This window comes from Mus caroli, chromosome 12 (assembly GCF_900094665.2).
Source record: "Mus caroli chromosome 12, CAROLI_EIJ_v1.1, whole genome shotgun sequence".
Taxonomy (NCBI): Eukaryota; Metazoa; Chordata; class Mammalia; order Rodentia; family Muridae; genus Mus; species Mus caroli.
This window is the reverse complement of record NC_034581.1, coordinates 21,683,260-21,692,582: the sequence shown is the minus strand read 5'-3', so window position 1 is coordinate 21,692,582 and position 9,323 is coordinate 21,683,260.

Here is a 9,323-nt window from a genome sequence, read left to right as displayed (position 1 = left end):
CCCCTCTCCCCTCTCCTCTCTCTCTCTCTTTTCTTCCTCATCCCCCAGAGGCTAAACAACAGAAAAGAGAACCCTGATGTTCCACCTAGGGAGAACATACCACTTTTATTTCCTGAAGACATGGCTCTCTGGCTGTTTACGGTGGGAAAGGATACATGGACTAGGACAGAGGGCACAGTTGGAAACTCCTAGAGTCAAAGCAGGCTGCGCAACCATCTCACCTGGAAGCTACCGATCCCTGATGGGCAAGCCGTGCAACTTCCCCTGAGCCTCAGTTTCCCTGTGAGGAAAGTAGGGGGGTCAACTCCACAGATAAACTGGGCACAAGATAGTGGTAGGGACACTCGTGACCTCCACCTGGCAGGGTAGCCTTCATCATCACATCTGTTGGCAAGTCAGTTCTCAGAACACCAGAATTTGATGGAAATCCTTCCATCCCATGGAGCTGATTCTAGGTGTTTTGGCAGAGTCACTGTGTTTCCAACAATCACACTTATTTTTTTCTTCCTTAGAAGAGATAGGAGAAGGACTGTCTCTGTCCCCAAGAGCCAGACTTAGGGCTCTCATTTCCTCATTTTTCCACTAAACACTTTTGAGGACCTACATTCTGAATGGAGAGACAGACCATCATTGACAGGCTTGGTACATAAATAAGTTACGCAGTAGGTTAAAGATCACAGGGAGAAGAGGCATGCGGGAAGTCAAACGGGTGGAGAGGGTGGAGGTGGAGGGCGGAGGTGGGTTGAACATTAAATGAATTGTCAATAAGGACCTCGCTGAGGGATGAGAGCTAAAGAGAATGTCTGAGGCAAACCCATTCCAGGGGGAAGAGAGGGCTGGGCCTAGAATGTCTGCAGATGTCTCCAGAGCCCAGACTTCATTCCTGTGCCTCAGTCCTCCATTATGACCTGGGCACCTAATGGCATTCGAGATGAGTCCAAGCCTGACCCCCTGGGAGTCCAGGCCCGCCTGGGCTAGAAGCAGAGACTCTTCCCCAAGCTTCCCAGATGGTGTGTACAACCCTGCAGGGCAGGAGCTTTTTGTCTTTATAGCGAGACCCTCTCAAAGCCAGTTCTACTCTGGGGGCTCAGCTCACATCCTGAACACACTGCACATCTGAATTCCTCCTGAGATAGGGTCCTTCTCTCTCATTCCAACAATGGTCCAAGCCCACAGCCCGCTTCCCCGCTTCCTCTCGGGTGCTACATGGGCGTAGGTCGTGCCTGCAGTTTCTCACACACAGCTTCCAACCACCACTTACCTGACACCTACCGCTCCTCACTGTTTCTCAGGCCACTGTGTTTTCTAATGCTACCAAGAACAGTTGGCAGGACTGCAGACAACCTTAGAAGATGCAAAGACATAGTCTGGTGGATGCACAGGAGTCGGGAGTAGACAGCTTGGTGGACCACTGCAGAATACATGCCAGGAAAATAAAACAACCTCCCAACCCCCACCTCACCTCCCCACCCCCCCAAAAAAAACACTCTGAAAAGGACTACCTTCTTCTCCAGCACTGTCTCCAACCCTTCTTACCCACAAGCCCCAGCTTGGCGCACCAGGCCCACTCACTCACACACAGTCCCTCACTGTCCTCCGAATTACTCAAGGAAGACTGGAGGCCAAATGCACACTCCCGGGAGACCTTAACCATGTGACTAGAAAACCAGTACTTTTCAACGATGGCCAGCTATCAAATTATTTCCTCAAATAAACTCTCCTGAGGAGCTACAGCAGACAAGACAGAGAGGTAGAGTTAGTCTAACTGAAGAGAAAGCATAGAGTCCACTGGGATACATCAGCTTTCGCCCAGTCCAGCCCAGCCAGGCTGTCCCTCAGTGAGGACCAAAGGGCCTACCAGCCATGGTACTAGGATCACGAAGAGGATAGCTTTGCTGGGCCTGAGGCCTCTACCATGGAGGGTGACTACAATGCCCTGGAAAGAAGCTGCTAGAACCAGAATAGATGTCTGTCTGTTGGTTGGTCTGTCTGTCTGGAGAGACCATGAGAAGATGCATGTATATGTAAGACAGAAATGTCAGTCAATGTGTAATTTAACTCTACAAGGCCACGGCCACAGTTATTTCACCAAATAGCAATAAAACTAAAAGATAAAAAGGATAGCCCCAAATAACAAGGATTTTTCTGAACAGGGAGTGGTATGATAAAGTCCTTAGTGACCTGAGTCAGGCTCACAGCAACCTAGGCAGGTGGGCAAACAGAAAGGATCCTGTCCCCCTCAGCTGCCCCATAAAATCAGTTCCCCAAGGCTCAGGTCACGGCCAGGTCCCCATGCCTGGCATTGATCCCTGTGGCAGGGAGTGGTTCTCAGCTCGTGGTGGATGGCTTCATACTTCCCCAGAAGAGGAGGATTTTACTCTTAATCCCTGTCACTAGGGAAGGTAAGCCCAGGCTTCTCCCACCCTGGAAACCTCCGGCCTTTGGGATCTGCCTCGCAGACAAGCAAAGGAAAGAGAGTGTGGATGGCTTTCTGGATGGCCCACTGTGGAATGAGGAACCATGAACTGAACTCCAGGTCCCATTGTTTGCTTGGCCTCATCCCACTCCAAGAGCTCCTGTGACATCAGTGTCACCAAAGGCCATTCTCATGGCAACTTCATTAGCAAGCCCAGAAAATGCCCCCGACATCTCCAATCACCTTGTTAACCAAGAAAGATCAGTCCCGGCCAGGCAGCCATGACAGTGGCCATGCCAGAGGGCTGAGCCCCACATGTCTGAGGGTCAGCCAAGACATGGGGCAGCCTTTCAATGGGTGTAAGCCGTAAGTAGGAACACGTTCCTTCCCCATGATACCTGCTTCGCAAAGACTATTCAGAGATCTGCTGTGCCCTGCAGGGCAAGTGAACCATAGCCTGGCATCTTTTCAGCCTCTTGAGACTCATTCCTGCCTATGAGTACCAGGCATGCCCCTGAGCTAGCAACTGCCATCAAATAGCCAAATACAGGACATTTTCTTCTTTACATTTTTACTGAGAAGAAGCCTCAAACTTGGGAGAGTGTTAATTGCTACCAATACGTATGTGTTCCTAGCAAAGCCAGAACCAAAGATCTTGTCCTGATCCAACAAGGCACACCAAACCCAGATACCATCCAAAGATCTTGAGGATACCTGCGTCAGGGAATGCCACCATGCCACTGGGGATCCCACCATTTCATCCCATGAAGTCTCTTAGTCTCCCTCTTAGTCTCCAGAGCTGTCCCAACCCAGCCTGGGGGGGCAATAGAGATAGCCATAGAAAAGAGGGTTGTGAGGAATCCTTGGGTACAACAGAGTAGGCACCACAAAGCAAGCTCAGGGAGCCACCAGTCTAGCTTGTCAGTATCAGGAGAAAAAGGCTAAGAGGGACAGCAGGAACATCAGTACAAAGTGACATGCTTTTAGGCTCCCACGCTTAATAATAATAATATGCCAGGCTCTGGGTGCAATGCCTGGCATCCTCTCTTGAGCCTTCTGATGTACAGTTGTCTTAGCTTTTCCGAAGGTGAGGAACTAAGGCTCAGAGAATGTCTTGACACTTCCTAACAAAGGGTGATTGAAACTTTTGAGAGAGAGGAAGGCAGGAATCATGGGACCATCTGGGGGACAGGCAAATCCTGGAGAGAAATCCTGTACTCTGGCCCTGTGTAGTACAGTAGGGTCATCCCTGGGGCTTCTTCATGCTTCTCCCTCTGAGATCAGGGCAGAGAGGCAACCTAAAGCCTGTCTGGAATCACAGATTGTGTGGGACCAGGAGACACCAGCTTCACAAGCCCTGCCCAGCGGGCAGCAGTCATGGCTGCTTCGCTTTGATAACATTCTATCCATCAGAGGATCAGAGTTACTCGATTTTCCTGCTTTCCTTTTTGCAAACGTGAGGCCTATAATTAAATCTTGCTCTGAAATATGAATTTCCCACAATTCCACTTGACTCAAGTGCAACCCAGAAAGATGCAGAAACCAAAGCCAGAGCACGAGCCATAGCTGGTCATCAAAGCATATGGAACTGGGGAACTGGCCACACTGGAGCAGGATGACTGAGGGGCAGGTGTTCTGGCCACCAGCAATGGAGGAGATTCATGCTTTGGGGGCCTGAGCCAAGCCTTTAAGAGAGGAGTCATGGTTGCTTCTTATGAGAGCCCCAATGTATGTGGGGCTTCATGGACTTAAGCCTCTGGTATAGCTTCATTTCTGTTTTGTGGCCAACATCCTAAAGGAAAGCAGCTGGGATAGAAGGGGTTCCTTTGGCTTATGATTCCAGGTTCATCAGTTCAGAGAAATCAAGTGGTCACCTTGTCATACCCATGGTCAGAAGGATAAAAGAGAATGCATGTGTCCTTGCTTGCATGTTGCTTAGGCCCAGCTAGCTTTCTTCACTCATGGCACCACCCAAAATTCAATGGGTCTTCCTACCTCAGTTAGCATTCAAGATAATCACCCCAGGTACAGCCACAGCCCACCTGATGCAAAATAGTCCTTGTCTCATGACTCTAGGCTTTGTTGAGTTGACAGTTCAAACTGCCCGTGTTCATATCTCCATAAAATCAGGACCATGTCCCAGTGACAGCCTTTGTCAAACACATCTATGTCTGAGCCAGTGTAGCTCAGCCTATGGCTGGTGTGTCTGGGAGGTAAAAGCCTTAGGAGGCCCACTGGGGCTACCAAAGCACCAGGACAAACTCAGGCTTGTGCCTCAGCTCCATGTCCCTTAGGGGTGGCCATGGTTATCTATCCAATGTGAGCTCCAGGACAGAAGTGAGCCTTTGCCACCACAACAGCCTTGCATGACCACTGAAGAGATATATGGAGATGACAGTGCCCATAACCACACAGGTAGAATGAGTCAGCCCCCAACTATTATCCCTGAAGAACCGATGTTTAGGTAAAATAGATGTTAGGGTAAAAATAAGGCATCAGCCCTTCTTTTTAAGACTCTAGGTTTGGGCTTTTCTCTTGATGTGAGAAGAAGAGCTATCCCGAGGATAAAGATGACACTTGAAACCCTGGCTCTTGTACCTTTAAGATGCTCCATCGGTAAACAAGCCTTATGGGGGTGCAAAGTGCTGCCTGTCACCTCTGGGTTTTTTTTAGGTGTGTGAACATCCAGAAGTCAGCATGATTCTAATTTCTACTTGGCACTTGGTAGCATGAATTTTCAAAACAAGAAAAGTGTAAACTTCAGATCTCCCTTTCTTCCCAGCACCATAAGTACTAATATAGAAGCCCCCGGAGGTCTGCTCTGTCTGTGGGTATGAAACCCCAGCAGGTACTGTCCCTCATCCCTCTTTCAACTGGAGGGCCATGTTCTTGTAACTTCTGCCTGGGTCAGGGAGCCAAGCCATCAATATTCCTAGAAGACCTGTTCTAAAAACCCACAGGCTCCTTCCTCCCTACCTCCCAGGACTGCCTCCCGACTTCCCAGGGAGAGCCTGGCTAGTGCGGCCCTCGCCACTGCCCATGGGCACCTCTTCACTGTCTAGTGACTCCTGGCCATCCATTATGAGTGAGAAGAATATCCCCCCTCTACCTCCCAGGCAGCAGAAGAAACCAACCCCTCGGACAGTCTGGCTCAAGTTCTTGACCTCATCCCCCACTTTATCACTTCCAACCAACTACCCGTTCTTACATGCCTTCCCAGCAAATCAAATGTTTGTGATATTTAACCTAGTAAATTAATGTCTATGAACCATGGCAAGTAGCCAGGACCCAGGGAATACTCCACTATATTTCAGGGAGTACTCCATGACTATAGTCATATCCTGCTCAATGGTATTGATTAAACTACTTACAGAGAAGTTCATTAATAAGAGTCTTGGCACCTGTCTTAGGGTTACCATTGCAGTGATGAAACACCATGACCAAAAGCAACCTGGGGAGGAAAGGGTTTTCTTGGTTTACACTTCCACAGCATAATTCATCATCAAAGGAAGTCAGGACAGAAATTCAAACAGGGCAGGAACCTGGAGGGAGGGGCTGATACAGAGACCATGGAGGGGTGCTGCTTACTGGCTTGTTCCCTATGGCATGCTCGGCCTTCTTTCTTATAGAACCCAGGACCACCAGCCCAGGGATGGCCCCACCCACAATGGTCTGGGTCCTCCCCAATCAATCACTAATTAAAAAAATACTCTACAGGCTTGCCTACAGCCTGATCTTTTTAAAGAACTTTTTATTGATTCTTTCTGGTTTTCACATCATGTACCCCAATCCCACTCATCTTCCCATCCCTCCATAGCCACTCTCAGCCCTTGCAACCTCTCCCCTAAAAAAAAAAAAAAAAANAAAAAAAAAAAAAAAAAAAGAGTAAAATAAAATAAAATACCATCTCTCCATAGAAGCTACAGTGTAGTGTGTCACAGAGAATACCCTTTTGTCCCAACAGCTTTATAATCTTATGGAGGCATATCCTCAACTGAGGTTTGCTCCTCTCAGCTGACTCCAGCCTATGTCAAGTTGACATAAAACCAGCTGGCATGGCACCTACATACTTCTTAGACTTTATTTATTTTACCCTCATGGTCATTTTATGGGAGTTGAACGCACAGATGATACACATATTACTAGCTAGTGCCTTTGTGTGCAGAGCACCCCCCACCCTTCTCCTTCACCTGAAAGTTATTTTAAAGGGCTCTGGACTGCTGTTACTTAGTATTAACAGGTTTACTTTTAGTTGTTTGTTTGTTTGTTTGTTTTCGAGACCGGATCTCACTGTGCAGCTCTGACTGTCCTGGAACTCACTCCGTAAACCAAGCCAGCCTCAAACTCACAGAAATCTGCTTGCCTCTGCCTCCCTAGGACTGGGATTAACAGTCTGCACCACTATGTATGGCTTAGACTTGTATCTGTAAGGGCTCAAGAAGTGGGACTTTTACATTAAATAATAGGGTAAGTGGGAATACATGGGATTTGTGTGCAAGTTCTACTGATTTCAAACTGAAGTGCCCAATTTTATTTTTCTGAAGACATTGACAAAAAGCTACTATTCTGGGATGAGCCTACATATGACTGCCTTCATCCCTCATGAACAGTGTGTTCTAAAACTTTCCATTCACATCAGTACAGACTAAGGTCCCCCAAAGACAGAGGAGGACCTCATAGCTGGAGCAGAGGGGGACTTGGGAGGCACCTTGGGAACTTGGACCCTTTTACTTGGAAGTAGGAAGGTAAAGATTTTCCCAGATGGCCTGTGCCCTCTGCCTGGGGCACTGATCTGCCCAGTGTGCCCTGTGGTCTCTCCGCCAGACATCCCAGAACACTTATTGGCATTTAACTGTGCTCACCCCCAGTCTCACAAAGGCACCTTCACAGGATCACAGTTTCTTCTTGATCCTAGTGAATCCTTCACACAGAGTTGACAAGCTCAGCAAGCCCAGGCCATCCACGACACTTGAGTATCCCTCAGAGGTGAAGGTATTGAGACCACTAAGGTGTCACCATGGCAGGTCCCACCTCATGGAAATCGTCTTCTAGAAGAAGAGAGCAGGGCGCACACCTCAACACAGCTCAGAGTCCAATGGCTAATTGGGCCCCTCCAGCCTGAGACCATCAAGATCGGTCACTCTCCATTGCCCATAGCTGCATGGTCTCAATGTTGCCAGAGCACCGCCCAGCCCTTGTCCTCAGCCGCCCCGCACCCCGACCCCCCCCACACACACACACACAGCACCTCTGTGCAGGCCTGGCCCTTTTTCTAGGTCGTAACGGATCATCTATATGAGTCCCTCAAGGCCTCCTCTCTTCTCAAAGCTCTACTGCCTTCCCAGGCCTTCTACTACCTGGAAGGAATTGGCTAGCCTTGCCTATCTTTGTTCCTCTTCGTAACTGAACCGCAGGACCCCTAGGTCCCCGGGGGGGGGGGGCACCTCATGCTGGAGCCGGCTCTCTCTGGCATCAGTAGTTCTTGAAAGGTATCATTTCTTCTACAGTCGGCATCACAGGCAGAAAGTGGCTAGAAGAGCTGGGCCACAATGCCCTACCCTAACCCTATGAGAAAGAGCACTAAATTTCCTTGCAACCCAGGCTATCCTGGGGGCTCTAATGAGGTGACCAGATAGGAGAATAAATAATAAGATAGTGTGGACGGGATCCCTGAGGGCTACCCGAGGGCCTCCAAAACTTGAGCACCTTTCTCTGAGAAAGCAGTAACACTTAGGTCCTGACCCAAAGAAAGGATGGTAGGCCACTTGGGGTAAAGATGCAAAACGGTGTCTGGAAGCCTGAGGCCAGGACACAGACTCTGCCATCTCAGGATATGTGGGGAAGGGATAGAATTGGACAATGATGCCCTCTGGCACCCTGCATCCCAGAGGAATGAAGCCCACTGAGCACAGGGGTACCACTGGTCCGAATCTCACAGAGACTTCCCACACCACATCATTTTGCTCACGACTTCCAGGAGCCCAGGAAGTTAGGGCAGATGTCGGGGCTCATACAGGAGTGGGAGGTGCAGGCATACTTCATAACTCAACCACCCTTCCCCACTGCCCGACCTCTGTGAGCCTCAGTTTCCCCACTGGAGAAGAACGAATCATCCCTGCCTCACCAGAGACTGGCTCCTTCCCCTCACCTCGTACTCTCCTCATTTAAAGTGAAGCCGAACTGCTTTTCCTAACCAGCCTCATTTAGTTTCTGGTTCTGGCAGTTTCCAAAGCTCAGACTGTTTGGGGCCCACAAGCCCCAAGCCCGAGCTTCCTGTCATCTTCCCTTGTGGGTCACATACCAACGGGGGTGGGAGGAGGTAGGGAGGGCATAGAGTCAGGTCAGCTCCAGGGACCCTGCACCAGCCTGGACCAGTCACAGTAGCACAAATAGTTTAATTATTAACTCTTTCCCGGTCGCAGCCAGCCTCCCACGCACACGCCTGGGATTCTAACCCCTGCATCTCCTTCAATGTAACCCCGCCGCCCACAGGGTGAGGACCAGCATGCTTGGCTCCTGAGTCACAGCTTCATGTAGCTTTTCCTTCCTTCCAGGGTTTCATGGTCCCTTCAGGAGAATCATGCTTGCTTTGTATGTCAGCAACGACTCCCTTTGGAGGCCATGTCTCTACATCAATGTTTCTGATCCCTCTTCCTTCTTCCTCTTGCCTTGGTCACCCCCAAGTCCCTGGTTCTCAGGATCATGACTGTGAACAGCAGTGTTGGACTCCCAACCTCTGACTGCCTCTGTATGACTCCCCTCTCTTGAGGACCCCAGTGCTTGAGGAATGAGTGATTCTCTTCTTTCCTCGGGGTACCATTGTGTCACAGGGTTGACCACGTCCATCATCCTCATGTGTCCCTTGAGGAGCAAACCTTCTCCTGTCACTCCTGTGCCTTTGCCGCCT